The following is a 15,667-nucleotide window of genomic DNA, read 5'->3' as shown; positions in this document are numbered from 1 at the left end:
CCTTAAAAATGCCCTTATTTTTGGAGAGGAAAGTGAAAGTTTGTGGGCAGGAGCCAGGTACTCATCAGGCCAGCACCAGTGGGAAGAGAGGACAAACCTCTGGACAGCCCAAACCCTTCTGGAGGCCTGGAACAGGGGGGAAGGTGTCTTCAAAGGCTCCTCTGCTCATGAAAACAGCCCCAAGGTGGAATTAGGAATGTATCAGTTGAAGCATCTACAGGAGTGAGAATGGCTCCTCTGGAGCTGTGGGTATGCTGGCAAGGAGGAGAGGAAAACAATATTCCCATCAGGCTGGGGGAGAGACAACTGAATTATTCCCTTGGCAACCAGCTTCACAGGACCTGGTTCTCTCCTCAAGTTATTCATATTTGGCTCCTAAGTTACTCTGCAGGACTCCTCCAGTTTTAGATCTCATTTTCAAGTTGGTTACATCTTCCACATGCTGTGCAAAGCACAAACAGGCAAGGTGCATTTTTTAAGGTGAGTCTAAAACAGCTGAAAGCACCTGTACCGTGGGAACATCTGGCAAAATTCAATGCCCTCCTCAATGGAGCAAGAGAAAAGCTGAAGCTCTTTGTTCTAATGCTTTATTAGGGCATTAAAGCCTCACACAGAATGAGCACCACAGCAAAGGCAGCAGCAGAACCGATGCCCGAGAGCTCCAACAGCAGCTTCCAGGTAACCCTTAAACATTTTGGTGAAGGTGATGGAGACTGCCAGGCTAGAGAGCACCACTGAAAAAAACCAATATCCTCACATCCAACATCCCTGGAAGTGTCCAAGGTCAGGCTGGATGGGGACTGGAGCAATTTGGCTTAGTTGAAGGTGTCCTTGCCACTCGTCTTGGAGCAAAACCATCTCGAAGGTCCCTTCCAATCCAACCATTCTGTGTTTCTATGGATTTATTTTAAGTTGGAGAAAGGAGATACTTTCTGCAGGCACAGGGAAGGAGCAGCAGAGCATCTTCTCCCTGGTGGTGCAGCAGTGCTCCCTGGACACCCACTCCACCACTTTGCATTCCCCGAGAAATAACCCAGCCTGCTCACGGCAATGTGGATTCCCAATCCGGCTCTGCAGCAAAACAGGCTCCCTCTAATTATCCCTCAGCCTGATGACATTTGAATGGTGGAACAGAAGCATGTCAGAGGCACAAAATGAGAGAGTGTGAAAACAAGCCTGTCTCCTTTCTCCGTTCACACCGCAGGTCCCAAGTGCATGAGGACTCGCTCCCGCCTGAGTCATTCCCAGCAACGCTTCACAACCACAGAGAATTCCCACGCAGGAGGCTTTTTTTGCAAAATTTTTTTAAAAATTAGAGGGCAGCAAGAGCGACTCTGGGACTGGAAGGAGCAACAGTGTGATGAGAAGGATCAGTCATGTCTATGGAGCCTTATTAGAAGTAATTTATATGCAAGTAAAACAAATATCCCCCCACACTTTTCCAGGAAAACGCTGAATTCCATACTGATTTATACGCTTTCCAATCTCATTGACTTCAGAGGGATTGCCTATGGTAGGAATCACCAGGCTGTGGCCTCCCAGCAACAGAGTAATCCCTTCATATTCCCCCTTTCAAAAGCCCCATCATCCGACCAGGTGCTGCAGCTCAGGCCCCACGAGCCGAGTTCCAGCCCTGCGGCGACGCTTCTCCTCTCCCTGCAAAAACCTGGGAAGGGGGGGAAAGGGAAATAAAAGTCTGATGATGGAAATGCCTCATGGAGCGTGGCTGAGCTGGGGGAGAGAGAGGCCCAAAGCCTGCTTCCACCTAATTAAATCCAGATCCAAAAGCTGTTCTGATCCAAGTGCATTAAGTGTTTTTGTTAGGAAGGGCAGGGATAAATTAACTCCTAACTCTGGCCCTAATCTTTTTTTCATTGTTGTTTAAATTCTCCCACTTCCTACGATTTCAGCATTTCCTTGTGACAAAGAGGAGCTCTGGCCTGCTGGCTCATCTGCCCCTTTCCTCCATGGCACCTGGGCAGATGCTCCCCCCAGCCAAGCTCTTAAAAATCACAGGACCTGCTTCTGCATTTACAAATATTGGTGCAAAAGGCAACTGCTGACCCCACTCTTTTGTCACAGCTGTTATTTACAGCACCACCAGCACGCTGGAGAGATGATAATAAATGTTTAATGGTCCAGTAAACACCAAGGGCTTTATCTCCAGCCCATTTCCGAGCCTGATCAAATATAATAATCCTTTGTATGTCTGTCTGCCACTTCCCTGGCTTCCTATGGGATGGGAAGAGATGGACAGGGCTGCTCTGTATTCAGACATGATAAATATAGAGAAAAGGGGGTTAGTTATAAGGACATAAATGTTTTCCCTGCTTCCATATCAACTCTTTGCTCCCAGAAGGTCAAGACTATCCACCAACCTATTGGACCTCAACTTATATATAATACAGAAATGCAGGCAGCATGTGCCTCTAGGATTCAATGCAGCAGTTATAAATAACAGGAATATTACACAGAGGAAGTGGGGAATATGTGGAGGAAGTTGAAAGAATCATCCACTTACAGACTGGGCAGATAAACCACTTCCTCAGATCTGAAATGGAAAATCTATTCCTCCTCCAATTATAGCTGTGGGTCCATTACTCAATATTCCCTCCCCATGCAAGTCTTACTTATCTCACAGAGCCTCATCTCTCCCAGATGACACTGTAAATGAGTCATTTGACACATTAAAGTGAAGCAGTTAGAGTTTTATTATGCTATTACACATCGCCATCGTGACAAGTTTCCCTAAAGACCTGATCCTAAATCACAGTCCAGTTCTGGTTTGGGAAACTGGTCCTAAATCACAGTCCAGTTCTGGTTTGGGAAACTGGTCCTAAATCACAGTCCAGTTCTGGTTTGGGAAACTGGTCCTAAATCACAGTCCAGTTCTGGTTTGGGAAACTGGTCCTTAATCACGGTTCAGTTCTGGTTTGGGAAACTGGTCCTAAATCACAGTCCAGTTCTGGTTTGGGAAACTGGTCCTAAATCACAGTCCAGTTCTGGTTTGGGAAACTGGTCCTTAATCACAGTCCAGTTCTGGTTTGGGAAGCTCACACAACCCAGAGATGAACACATGAGAAAACACCACCTGGACTCTGCAGGTGAGACCTCCCCCATATAGGGTTCCACCTATTCAATACACAGGCTCCAGGAGCTCATGTTCAAGGTTTGATTTCTTTTTTCCAGCCTCCAAAAGAGCCCCAAAATCAAGTCCTGGCACTGGTGAGGTCTTCTGATACAGCCAAAGCCACCTGATTCCACCAACACCAGCACTTCTTGGCTCAGATGATGGGAGAGACCTGCTTCCCAGTTTGATCTGGTCAAACTGGAGGGTCTTCTAAGGCTGATCCATGCAGAAGATGAGGGATCAGGGCAGGATTATGTAAACTAAGGCTCCAGGCCAAAATAAAGGAGCCTGGAGGCAGGGCTGTCAGCAGGGCGTAGCTCAGCTGTGCCTCCACCACGCACCAGCCCTTCCCTCCCTCCCTCCCTGGGACATTTTCACTCAGCGTGGCCAGGAGACTCTTGCAGAGGGTGTTTGAAACTCCCAGAGCTGCCAAAAACGTCCAATTAAAGCCCAGTGAGAGCTCATCATAAATGCACCCCAGTGAACCGCAGCCCTGCTCGGCTGCCTTTCTGGGTGAACCCAAAAATCGTGAAAGCAAAGACCTCCCAGCAATTACACCCAAAAGGTTTCCTGTCTCTGCACGAATCTTTGTTTGCTTTGGGTTTTAGTGGTAGATGGGAGCACAGACTACAACTTGTGGGAGATAGATTATTGCTGCTAAAGCAAAGAGCTTTTTTCCTTCTCCCCCCGAACAGACAGAGCACTAAAAATGCTGCTCTGAAACAGCTTGGTCCTGCATTCACAGATGGCAGCAAAAATTAGCATTATTTATCAGTGGCTTTAGTCATTTTTTAAAAGAAAAGCAGATAAAGGAAGTCATGCACCTGAATTAAGACTCCTTGCCCTTTCTTTTGCAACTAATACTTTAAAATGCAGCAGGGAACGAGCATTTTGTAGAGCTTTAGGAAACCACAGTTAAAAAAAAAACCCACCAAACATTTATCCAAGAAGGAGAATGAAAACAAGCGGAACAATAAGAGTCACGGAAGTTTGCTCTGAGGAGACAGCTGGGAAGGTGAAAGGAGGAAGCAAGCAAAGAAAACACATAGCATAAAGATAGAAATTAATCCAAAACAGCAGGAGAAGAATTATTAAGCCATTTTACATTCTTACAGCAAAGGAGATGTGATCACACAGTGCTGTTCGATGCCAAGTGGAGCTGCATTTGTGCACAAGTCACACCCCTGCAGAGGGCTCAGCCCAGCCCTGCATCTCCTGAGGACCTTGGGCTGTGTCTCAGAATCAGAGTGGTGGAGGTGAGATTGTCTGGTCCAACTCCCCGCTCAGCAGGGTCACACAGAGCCAGCTGCCCATGACTGTAGAGAGAAAAATGCTGGATATTCCCAAAGATGGAGACTCCACAACCTCCCTGGACAACCTGTGCCCCTGCTCAGTCACCCCCACAGCCAAAACGTGTTCCCTGATGTTCAGAGGGACCCTCCTGTGGTCAGTGTGTGCTCACAGCCCCTTGTCCTGTCCCCGGCCACCACTGCCAAGAGCCTGGCTCTGTGCTCTCTGCACCCTCCCTGCAGGTGTTGATGGACAGGGATGAAACCCCCAGAGCCTTCTCCTCTCCAGGCTGAGCATCCCAGCTCTCCCAGCCCTTCCTGGGAGCAGAGATGCTCCAGCCCCCTCACTGGGCTCTCCCCACTCTGTCCATGTCCTGGGGAGGCAGAGCTGGACCCAGTGCTCCAGGTATGGCCTCAGCAGTGCTGAGCAGAGGGGCAGGATCCCCTCCCTGGACCTGCTGGAAGTGTTTTGTCTCACACAGCCCAAGCCACCACTGTCCTTTTTGGGCACTTTGCTGCCTCAGGGTGAATTTGATGTCCAGCAGGACCCCCAGATCCTTTCCTGTCCAGCTCCTTCCCAGCTGGGTGGGCCCAGCACAAACTTGTGAGGAATGGCAGGAAAGAAGAACACTTGTAGGCCTCTACAAAATCTGCTGTCAGACAGGGAAGCTCATCACCAAAGAGCTCAGTTCAGATGAAGGACAAATAAAAAAAGGCACAGAGAGCATCATATGATAAATAGGCATCATTTTCTCCAGCAGTGAAGCCTGTCCTCGCTGCAAGAACTTGCCATTTCCTCCCAGCACAAATGGATTACTCATGGACAGAGAAGTCGGGAACAAAATTAACTCTTGGAGCTCAGCGTGCCCCAGGAGATGAGCTCAATCCCAGTCTGCTCCTTCTTCCACAGCACACAGACCAGGAGCCTGGTGGCCTCTTTGATTGCTTCCATCACCACAATAATTACTTTAATTTTTAGCTTCTTGATTTTGGCAGACACTCTCTTAAAAGCTGAAGGAAGAACAATTAAATGCGAGAATTAAGTGAAATAAGGTGCCAACAGGGTTTGGTGTCTGTCCCTCTTCCCTTAAGTGGGGTGAAAGATTAAGTGCTCAGCACATGGGCTCCTGAGAAAGCCTCCAAAGGGAGGCACCCTCAGAAGAGATCCAAAAAGCCTTTTTCTTAATAGAAACCATCTAGAACTTGCCAAAAACCCCCGAAATCCTGCAGGACTGGCAGGATGGAGCCTTGGCTTCAGCTCCCACGTGGGCTTAGCAGTACAAATCCACTTCCCACACCCCAGGGAAAGCAACCCGAAGTCTATTCTGTCCTTCCCGTGGTGCTGAGCAGCCAAAATGAGAGTCACTCCTCCAGAAAGTACAGAGTGAGCTGATTTATGGACTCACCAGGGAGGGAAGTTCTGATCAGGGTCCTCTTTCTCAGGGCTTTCATGTGTTTTACTTTAGTTATTCATTGGACCTGAGGAATCCACGATGCTGAGAAGAGGGACAGGACACAATTCCTCCCCTTCCATGTTATCACCTGCTCAGGTTTGAATGGCAAGGAGGGATTCAGCACCTCTGTTCCACACAGCCAGACAGTGCTGCAGGTTTCTCACCAGGGATCAAAGCAATGGGAACCCAACCCCTCCACCAGCAGCAGCTCCCAGTGTTGGCTGCCCAGCGAGCCCACAATCCTGGGATCACAGTCCTCATCCTAATTTTCTTTTTTTAAAGAATATAGTCATCAAAAATTGTCTCTTGCTCGAAGGCTAACAGCTGCATGACAGCCACATTCCAAGTTTTCTACTCATTCATTAATTCAAAAGTCAGGCTGAGCAGATGCACCATTAAGTCCAGTTTCCTTATTTTTGACAACACTTGTAATTATCCCCAACTTCAGAGACACAAGCTACTCCTGGAGAAGTGACTTGTCCAACAAGGAGATGACAGAGGCAGCAACAAGAGCCCACTCACCCTGCCACTGGTCTCATGTCTCACAAAATAATTGCCTTCCCACCCAGAACTAAAGGTTACAACTACAGACAGAATGAGTCAAGCTGGAAAGACATATTTAAAAAATGGGGAAAAAATGGAACAAAAGAAGTTTTATGAAAACACACTGGCATGTGTAAGACAGGAGGGAGACCATTTCTGCATTGCACCTTGTTTGCTCATGCTTTGTCTCAGCTGCCAACCACAAATTAAATACCTCAGTTAAAACTTTGCTCAGATGGTACCTTTAATACTTACTCAGTCACTAGAAACTGAACATCTGTTTTGCTTTGAGGCTTTCAGCAGTGACTCAATGTTATCTGCAGTGTTGGACCGCTGAAGATGAGTATTCCTGAGGTTTTTCCCCCCCCCCTCCCATCCCACTCCTAGCAACAGGGCTTCTTGCTTTGGGGAGGAATCAGCTGACAAAGTTGGGTTATAAAATCGTTACAGCTTGACACGAGTTGAGGAGGAAGTGCAGGACACAGAGAAATTTCATCCTTGGCTGGAAAAAACCCAGCTGAGATCTCCACCAGCGTGTACCTGGGTCCCACAGCTCCCTGGGATCGATCCACCTTTGGCTCCCAAGCTCTGGAGAAGCAGTAACCTCCTGCTGTGTTTACAGCCAGCTCGATAAACACAACACAATTAAAATCCCTCCAGCAACCTCTCAGTGTGTGCATCCCTCCCCCCAGGGCTGGGAGCAATCCCAAAGCTTTATCTGGGATTTAACCTCCGCTGGCTCCGGGGCACTGCAGAGAGCTCAGCATCACATCTTCATCAGCAGGGAAGTTCCCGAGGTGGAGGAGTAGCTCCGGGAAGAGGATGCAGCAGCAGGAAATATCCCAGCAGCCAGGGACCCAATTAATTCGCTGATAGAAGACACCAGCATCCTATTAGCAGGGTACACGCTGTGCCTGCACAAAGGCATGCCACGCCTGGGAAAAGGACTTCAAGGATAACATATTCTGAGTGTGGGTGCCAGGGAAGAGCCTGGACATGGTCAGCATCTTGTCCTGCTGCAAGACAAGGGATCTGGGCAGTGTCCAAGCCAGCCCATTGTTAAAAGTCATTTCCCTGCTGTGTGCACAGGGATGATCCTGCTGCTCCTTCAGCGAGTGGGAATTTTCCCTGGAAGGGCATCAGGCAAAGCAAATCCATAGGTCTTCCCTTCACCTCGCCCAATGGCGGCCATAAAACAGACCCAGCTGTCAGAAAGGATACTCAGGTTGGCTTTATGGGTTTTCAGAGAATCACAGAATATCCACAGCTCAAAAGGACCCAACCAGGGATCATTGAATCCAACTCCTGTTTCACCATCTCCCACCTCAGAGATGGGCACACCCACAATCACCCAGGCCCTAAAGGACCTCCAAGATCATTGAGTCCAATCTGTGACCCATCACCACCCTGTCAACCAGATCAGAGCACTGAGTGCCCCTTCCAGTCTTTCCTTAAGTACCTCCAGGGACAGGACTCCACCACCTCCCTAGGCAGTCCAGTCCAGTGTTTTAACACCTTTTCTATGAGGTATTTCCTCCTAATGACCAATCTGAACCTCCACTGGAGCAGCTTGAGACTATAAGGGGTTCACACAAAGGGTTTTATGACCCACTTAACCCTTACAAACAGATAAAGGGCACTGACATTGAGGATTCAGATGCAAACCTGCTGGGAGATAAAGGTTCAAAGGGAAAGCTGAGAAAATCCCTACTCCTGGCTCCTACCCCAGCACTTGAAAAAGCTTTTCTCTCTTTCAGTAAAATTTTAAAACTGAGTGTGCACAGGGACAGCCTGACACTGTCCCATCAGGCACAACAGACCCCATCTGGGACCTGCTTAATTCAGTACCTCCAACAGCAGTCAGCAGCAGGTCTAGGAAGTAAGGTCAGACCCACACCAGTCCATACCATTTTCTCCCCAGAACACTTCCCAGTCTTCAGCATGGACTGTTTCTACCCAGGGATCTTTATCCTTCTATCAGTTTATCCATGTCAGTTTTTAAGCATCCTACAGAAAGTAGCAGCATGGCTTTCCCAGAGAAGCTGTGGCTGCCCCTGGATCCCTGGAAGTGCCCAAGGCCAGGCTGGATGGGGCTTGGAAAAACCTGGGATAATGGAAGGTGTCCCTGCCCATGGCAGGGTTTGGGACAAGTTGATATTTAAGGTCCCTTCCAACTCAAACCATTCTGTGGTTCTGTGATTAACACATGTGGTGGAAATTTTTACAAACACTGACAGTACACAGGGGGAAGATTTGCTACCAGGACAGCACCATCAACTCCCAAAATTCTGATCCCCAGAGCTCACAGAACTCCTCTGAGTCCTCTCCCCCAAGTTTTTACAGTGCTAACCCACACCAAAATGAACAAGTTGCTGCCATGCAGCTCTCAGGGATTCAAACTGGGCTCCTCATCAGAGGCTCTGCGGGCAGCGAAGCAGCAGAACTGGTTTGGAAAGGAGAAAAAGAAAGAAAACACAGATGACTCTGATAACATGTCTAATTAATAAAGCATAAACGAGACGGGCTGGTTCAGGCTGCGCGTCCCATCTGCTCCAGCTTCAGTCAGGATGGTTCCCATCCCCAAAAGCACCAGTTTCCATGCAGATATTCCCACATGCTGATGAGACAAAGATGTGCCTTCAGCACCCCAGCACACAAGCTCTGCTCTGGCATTCCTGCACATCCCTGCGTTCCTTTCTTTAGGAAAAAGGGATGAACAATAAAAAGTATGAGTGCCCAGCACGCAAAGTGTGGTCTGGGGCACCAAGGCCATATCCCAGAGACCAAACACTAGAGCTTGGTATGAGTTTGCCATAACTACATGGTCATCAGTTCTCTGTGACCTAACCTACCATTAAAGCTTTACCCCAAAATAGTTAATATGTTTTGTTCTGCTCTGCTTCGAGCAACTCTGCAATCAAATTGTGTGAATTTCTACAGTGTAAATGCTGATTTATAAAGGTTTATTTGAGGACCTGACAGCTCCCTAAGGGCAGCAGCTAGAGTTATGATTCTAGAAGTTGAGGTTCTGACAAGGTCTTGATCTCTGCATCTTTCTGGTGTTCCTTTTGAAAAAGTAAGCAGAGAAGACACACACAGTAGTGGGAAACATCCAGACACTCTCACAAATGTGCACCCAGGCCCTAAAAGCTTCAACAAAAGAAAAAAAGAGAGAAACAAAAGGGAGCAACAGGAAACTGGTGGTCAAGCGGTGCTGATAGTCCTGGTGCTTTCTGAGGACAGGCTGACTCATTCTCCCCAGTTAAAAACCCAAACAACACCAACACCAGCCAGCCTGCTGGAGGTGGGAGTTCATGGTTTTTTCAGGTTTCATTGCTATGGGTGGATTTAACGAAAATGGAAAGCTTTCAGAGAGGGTAAATCCTTCAGAGCCAGAGAGGAAGTTACAGTCAGTTCTGGATAAGCTGCTCCTGTATCACTTCATTCATGGCCACACCAGCTGCTGGCACCTGCTCCTGAAAAAAACCAGCAAGAGTGAGGCCCTGAAAAGATAATCTGTTCCATTCTTTTTCAAAAAATGGGACTGAATGAGCAATGTTCTATTGGGCAAGTCCACACCACACCTCTGATGACATAGAAGAAAGAAACCAGCCTGGCATTCCAGCCCACCAAATGGGGAACACCAAGGCTTTATTAGAGGAAAACCTTGAGGAACTTGGATGCAAACAAGCTCATCTCCACCTGGGATGCCAAAATGCTTCCACTGCCTTCGTACTCAGGAGCTGTGAACATCACAAAGGTCTGATCTGTACTTGAGGAAGGACCAGGGAGGATGTACCATGGCAGAAGCATCCCTCGCCCAAGCTCCAAATGTCACTTCCTTCAACACTGCTACATCCAGCCCCTGTAGTTTGCTCCAGCCCAGCTCGTGTCAAAATCCAACAGCAATAAACAGTGGGGAGCTATTGCTTGTAAATCAGTTGCCACATCGAGGACGGTCACATATCGCAATGTCAGAGGAACAGGACGGCGATGGCGAAACCCTGCAGCAGAGATTGGTTCTCCACACTCAGAACTAAATGCAGACAGCTCATGTGGGTGGCTGGAACTTCATCCCAAAAAAGCCAACCAACACAGGAAGCCTTAGCTGCGCTGGAACAGTCAAGATTTCAGGCAAACTACTTAAAAGCAAGCAGTTCTCCTCAGGAAATGGACAATGAGTTGCTGGCAGCATCCTGGAAGCCTTTCCTCTGACAAAGAGCTGGTTACTGAGGAATGGAGCTAACTCAGGTACAGGCACAAAATAAAGGCAGAAGTTGAACTGGAACTTGCTGACTAAGCTGAGCTGGGCCAGGGGAGATCTGGGCAGCAGCCAGAGCCCTGGAATAGGCATGGAAACAAGTTTCCACGGGAGCATATTGCTTTAAAGTCAGCTGTGTGAGATCATCTTGTCCCCTTGAGTATGTTGTTTCCTAGTATTTTGCCCAGACCAATCACAAATGGCAGAAGCAATGGCTGGGTCTGTTGGTTTGGGTTTTTTTTTTTTTTGGACTACCTTGAGCCCCTGCAGAGCCTGTGGAGGAGGAGAATTGTAGACCCTGTTCTGTCTTTCACATTACAAATGCAATTACCTCTGCAGCCTGATTGCAGCATCTCCTGTCAGAGTGATTCTGCAAGAGGCTGAAAGAACAGCTTGCCTTTCAAAGGGAGTTAGGAACATTCCTGCGAGTCCTTCTGTGCCCTGTGGTCACGTGCTGGTGAAATTTAAGAAACGCATGTGCAGTCCCAAGGGAAGAGCATCCCTTGGAGAAAGCTGTTCTTACAGCCTTCAAAAAAGGATGTGATGAAATGCCCTTGCAAAGTACAAAACTTCCTAGGCAAAAATCCGATTCTTCTTGCTTTTCAATCCTCTTACCCAGATGATGAAGAAAAAAATTCACTGTAAGAGGATTTTGAGATGGAAGGGACAGTTTGGAGATGGGCAGGCTTGTCCTAGCTGGGTGCAAGAGATGTGGGATTGAGCAAAGCAAGAGATAACATTAAGGTCAGTTGGACTCCTCTTTCTAAAGGCAGCAAGCATCTTGGATTTGTCTCTCGGATAACTGCAAGTGGAAATTAGCACTACAAGCTAGAAACATCTGGAGATAGGGTGTTAAACAAGATAGTGCTGGTGGGCCACATCTGGTTCCCACATTTTCCTTTCAGCCTAACCAGAGGCAGGAGTCAGACATGCAGGGAACCCAAGGGAGCTGGGAATTCTGTGCTGGGTGATCACACAGGCCACTGCCACCAGGTGAGAGCTCCCTTTTCCTCACCTCCCACCCCAAGCTCTCCTAGAACCACGCGTGCCAGGCTCTGTGTCAGCCACAGTGGGATACAGCTTGTTTGCCAACTTGCCAAAACGCTGGCCAGGCCAGGGTGCCGCGCCGGAGCACAGCGCTCACGCCAAGGTAAGCAAGCTGAGCTGCCTTACTCACCACCAGACGTGGTCCAACACGTGCAGAAAGGAGGGAACAGAAAAACCAACTCTCCAAAACAACTCCAGCTCCATCTTACATCAGCTCACCCCTGCCATGAAACAACTTGTCAGCTCTTTGCACCTTCATTTTCTTTCGGGACCGGGCCAGCAGCACTCCCTGCTCAGTCAGGGACTAATGGAGGGGCCAGTGCTGCTGCACCAGGGCCACAGAGAACACCCAATTTGGACAAGACAGGGCTTAACCCCCCAGTTATTAAGCAGGAAGTAAGAATATTAAGTGCAGATGTTAATGGTGAAAGAGGCACAGCTGACAGTAAGGTGAAAGGAGGGTTGGAAGACAGGATTGAAAGAGTTTGGATTGGATATTAGGCAGAAATTATTCCCTGTGAGGGTGGTGAGGCACTGGCACAGGTTGTCCAGGCTGTCCCATCCCGGGAAGTGTCCAAGGCCAGGCTGAATGGGGCTTGGAGCAACCTGGGCTAGTGGAAGCTGTCCCTGCTCATGGCAGGTGTTGGAATGGGATGGTCATTAAAGGTCCCTTCCAACCCAAACAATTCAGTGATTCTGTGACTAAACCACTGAGTTCAGCTCACAGCACTTGAAATCAGAGATCACAAGGTTTCACAGATTATTATTAAACATGGAAGTCCCTGCAGGATGTTTTATTCTAGGAAAAAATTCAAGTGTTGCTTCCTCAGCTGCCCATTACCTAACGTGGGCTGAATGAGCCCCATTTCTGAGGGAACAAATCCCTTTTGGGCCAAGCAATAGGGAAGTGGAGTGGGAAGTGGTCAGCAACACTAGGCACATCAGACCTGTTCTACAAGCAAGAGACTTCAGGCATTTCTTAGGGCATTTCAAAAGCCAGCATTTCTCAACAAGCGAAGCACTGACTCCTCCTTTCATTTCACAGCTATCCCCTTTTCCCTGGGGACTGCAGGCAGCCTGGTGTGACACAGTGGGAATAACCCCAGCCCCTCATCAGGCACCAAATCTGTGAGCAAGGCAGGCTTTGATAATTGGGAGGAGGGTGGCAAGTGAAGGAAGGTTCATGGAAGAGAGCTCACAGAAGACAGGAATATTAAAGAGTTTTAATTCTGCAGCCAGGAAACACTTAACAAATAGACATCTTTGCACTCAAAGCTGCTAAAAAACAACCCTACCCAGAGGAAAGAAAAATAACAGATGTGAGAATTAAGTGGGCAAGTGTTTGGTGTAAGCGTGATTTTGTCCACAAAGACCATTTAGGGGACAGGTTTTCAAAAGCAGAGGATGTTTGTGGCTTTATGGCCGGGTTGGATGGGGCTTGGAGCAATCTGGTCTAGTGGAAGGTGTCCCTGCTGGTTGGAATAGATGCTCTTTAAGGTCTTTCCAACCCAAACCATTCCATGAACAGCAGCAGCACTTGGGAGCCCTCTGGCACGAAACTTCCGAGGTGCCTGTTCAACATTGCTGGGCTCTGACAAAATTCAGTACAAACAAGAAGGTTTTTCTCAAGTCATCATCTTTTTATTGCTTCCAAAATTGAGACCTGCACGAGCTCAGTGTCTCCATCTGGCACATCTGCAGTGCTGGAGCTCAGGATGCTGCAATTCTGTGTGCCAGGGCATGGGGGGAGAAGGGAGGGTTTGGCAGCTGAAGGCCAAGAGGGAAGGAGGAGATAATTCAAAAAGTAAGTAATGAATTTAGCTCCAGAATAGGATGGACCAAAATTGCTCCCAAAAATAAATTCAAGTGGCTTTTAGTAGCAAGAACAGATTTAACCACCACATTCATTTTCAGTTCCTCTCCCCCAAACCATCATTCCCAATGTTCCTCAGGCCTCTTGTTTCTCTCTGGAGGTAGATCCAAGGAGCTCTGCAACCTGGGCATAGCTCAGAGCAGATACCTGGGGTCAGATCCAAGATGGAAATGACTGAGAATGTCTGAGGGAGAACGTAGTTCAAATGCTTTGAAAGCTTTGGAGTGTTTTATTCAATGTTTTGATTGTTTCAAAGTAAAATCAGGGCCCAGCTTCTAAAATATATATGAAGTAAAACCATCAGCAACAAGAAAAATTTATTCGAACGTAACATCCAACACCACAGTTTGACAGGGTCATTTGGAACTGCACATCAAGTGACCACAGGCAAACTGGGGTAGCCAGAGATGCTTCAGAACTGGCTGAAGAGCCACAAGAGGGTCACTGCAAGAGCTTCCTACAGGAAGGACACAAAATACCATCCTGTCTTTGGCAAAAGCCACTGTTACCTGAGAGCTGGTCCACTGATGGGACTTGGTAGCCCAAGTCCAAAGGTGAGTTTGTGCTACAACACCTGTCAGAGGCCTCCCAAGCCTTGACACAGGATTGGTTCTCCAAAAAACCCATCAAAATTCATGAATCCAGTGGCTGAACTCTGAAACTCCCCAGGGCAGAGCCTGCAGGACCTTAAATAAGGATTTCAGTAAGGACAGGGAGAGAGACACGGAGGCCTGAGCTCTGCATTCCAGATGCTCCCTTGGGAAGTGGTCACAGCATCCCAAAGGAGCTGAGCTGCCATTTGTCACCTCCACAGCAAAACAATCCTCCTGGAAATGCCCTGTGCCAACAGCCCAGTCCTGCCAGAGAAGACAAAGCTCAAGGAAAGCTTGAAGAGGTCAGCACAATTCCTGTAACAGGCAGAATGGAAAAAAAAAAAAAAAGTGGAAGTGGCAATCCTGTTCCTACCCCTGGGCTCGGGGTCTGATGGCAGGGCTGGGAGCCTGCCTGAAATCCCATTTTGGAGGGGGATTTGGAATGCACTGCCATGACCATCCAAGGGGCTGGAAGCAGCTGAAGTGGCTCAGGAAATGCTGGATGTGGGATGGGACCAGTCACAGCCACGATGAGCGTGGCAGAGGTGACCTTTCCATGCTGGATTGAAAAGCCTGGAATAACAGCAGTGCACCCATGGAAGCTGTTACTGCACTACCACCCCTGCCCTTCATTAGTTAATTACTGACATTTCTGCAACTCCACTGCCTTAATGAAGCAGCAGGGGAGGGAGAATTCAATATCAAATATAAAGCAGTGATCTCAGCTGGGCAGTGGTACCTTCTCTGGCACAGCTGGGTGGAATTTCAGGGCTTCAGGAGCTCAAATTCCTTTAAATCCATGCCACTTTTCTTGGCCTGTGGGGCACTGAACAGCCCAAACTGAAATCCCTCTGCACACACACAGCATCAGGAGTTCCCTAAGAGGATGAATCCTTAAAGGCTTCAAAACAGAATTTTAAAGATTCTCCCCAAACTGAGGCAAATTGTAGCCGGTGAGGTTTGCACCCTTCAAACACAAGAGCAGCTGTGGCTGTCCCTGGATCCCTGCAAGTGTCCAAGGCCAGGCTGGACACAGCTTGGAGCAACCTGGGATAGTGGAAGGTGTCCCTGCCCATGGCAGGGGGTGGAACCAGATGGTCTTTAGGGTCCCTTCCAACCCAAACCATTCCATGATTCAATGATTCTATGAAATTCTGGCATTCTGGGCAGCAAAAGGCAGGAACTTGTTTTGTGCAGCAGAGACAGTTTAATGTGATTAAACTCTAAGACTGGTGTTCTAGCCTGCTGTGCTGCCCAGAGGCTGCTGTCATGTCACCTCCAGTGAAGCCACAGTCACCAAGCCAGGCCCCATCTCTCAAGGACCTCTTTCCACAGCAGCTAAACACACTCATCTCCAAAGATCCCACACTGGGAACTCTGAAACCATCCTATAAAAATAAAACCATTTCAAATAACCCATGCCAAAGCAGCTGAGCGAGTATTGAGCAACTGCAAAGTTCCTGGCTTCCTAAAGACA

General features: G+C 48.2%; 1 protein-coding gene across 2 annotated transcripts in view; it reads right to left on the bottom strand.

Annotated features, from left to right (window-relative positions):
* PTPRA (protein tyrosine phosphatase receptor type A) overlaps window positions 1–15,667 on the bottom strand; it is a 117,182-nt gene that overhangs the window by 90,233 nt on the left and 11,282 nt on the right. The gene's annotated exons all lie outside the window — the stretch shown is intronic.

Source organism: Vidua chalybeata, chromosome 4, assembly GCF_026979565.1.
Source record: "Vidua chalybeata isolate OUT-0048 chromosome 4, bVidCha1 merged haplotype, whole genome shotgun sequence".
In the NCBI taxonomy this organism is placed as follows: domain Eukaryota; kingdom Metazoa; phylum Chordata; class Aves; order Passeriformes; family Viduidae; genus Vidua; species Vidua chalybeata.
Note: the sequence above shows the minus strand (reverse complement) of the source record. Positions and strands in the feature narration are given on the sequence as shown.